Source organism: Penaeus chinensis, chromosome 17 (assembly GCF_019202785.1).
Source record: "Penaeus chinensis breed Huanghai No. 1 chromosome 17, ASM1920278v2, whole genome shotgun sequence".
NCBI lineage: Eukaryota > Metazoa > Arthropoda > Malacostraca > Decapoda > Penaeidae > Penaeus > Penaeus chinensis.
In genome coordinates, this window is record NC_061835.1 from 8,920,100 (window position 1) to 8,920,626 (window position 527).

At 36.4% G+C, this 527-nt stretch overlaps 1 protein-coding gene across 3 annotated transcripts in view; it reads left to right on the forward strand.

The window, feature by feature from the left end:
* The first annotated feature begins 403 nt into the window (after positions 1–403).
* LOC125034177 overlaps positions 404–527 on the forward strand; it is a 14,662-nt gene continuing 14,538 nt past the window's right edge. For all 3 annotated transcript variants that reach the window (XM_047625861.1, XM_047625860.1, XM_047625862.1), the window contains exon 1: positions 404–527. This exon is cut by the window's right edge and continues 90 nt beyond it. The gene's annotated coding sequence lies outside the window, so the exon portion shown is untranslated.

The window sequence follows — 527 nt, forward strand, 5'->3', positions numbered from 1 at the left end:
ACCCTAGCACATAGTGTATACATGTGTGAAAAGATGGATCTATTGATATATACACATACATATTACATATATGTAATGCTGAACCCTGAAACGCATACGGCACACAAACTCTGAAAGCGATTGTTACTAAAAATAAAGCAGCTGAATAATGCTCCTCCCACTACACATTATATGATATCTATGCGCGTGTGAATGTTAATCACTTTCAGTCATTTCAAACACAAATCACGTTTTTAGATGTGATGTAGTATTTTCTCTATATAAAGTGATTCTGTACACGTTTTATTATCATTATTATTATTGTTATTTTGGAAAATGAAATTATTGTTTCTAAATGTAACGGTCAACATCTGGCAACAACCGCAACTGTGACGTGCTCGATGAGTTTAGTGTTCGACCCACCATGCGTGAGAGAGGTCTATGATATTTTTTATCGGCGATTAACTTGACTGTACTAGCGAATTCCTTGCTAAAATTGCCGATGGTGGCACGGGAGTCTGGACATGAAGCTCTCGAAAGGAAATGTA